Raw genomic sequence first — 582 nt, 5'->3', positions numbered from 1 at the left:
GAAGATCTCGCCGCACACAACACAGACGTGCTAGCTAAGATGCTACGCCCCCCCCCCCCCACACACACACACACACACACTCTCACGCCAGTCGACAGCTGACATCACGAACGTGGCTGTAAGCTAACTTGCAACATGGAGCTGTCTCCCCCCTCCTCCCCCCGCCCCGACAACCAAACCCCCTGAAGAGATGAGCACCTTTTCATTCCCCAATCTGTTACAAAATCCGATCCAATAGGCGTGGGCGATATGGCTCAAATAAATATTGTGATATTTCAGAGCATTCTGACAATTATGATGAATTTCGTTATATAACCCAAAAAACCCAGAATACAGCTCATGAAAACCCAAAATGCCTGTCCCAAAAAATTAGCACATTTCATCCCACCAATGAAAGACAAGTGTTTTTAATACAAAAAACGCCAACCTTCAAATAATCATATTCAGTTATGCACTCAATACTTGGTCGGGAATCCTTTTGCATGAATGACTGCTTCAATGCGGCGTGGCATGGAGGCAATCAGCCTGTGGCACTGCTGAGGTGTTAGGGAGGCCCAGGATGCTTCGATAGCGGCCTTAAGC

Source organism: Nematolebias whitei, chromosome 11 (assembly GCF_014905685.2).
Source record: "Nematolebias whitei isolate Nwh7 chromosome 11, NemWhi1, whole genome shotgun sequence".
In the NCBI taxonomy this organism is placed as follows: domain Eukaryota; kingdom Metazoa; phylum Chordata; class Actinopteri; order Cyprinodontiformes; family Rivulidae; genus Nematolebias; species Nematolebias whitei.
Note: the sequence above shows the minus strand (reverse complement) of the source record.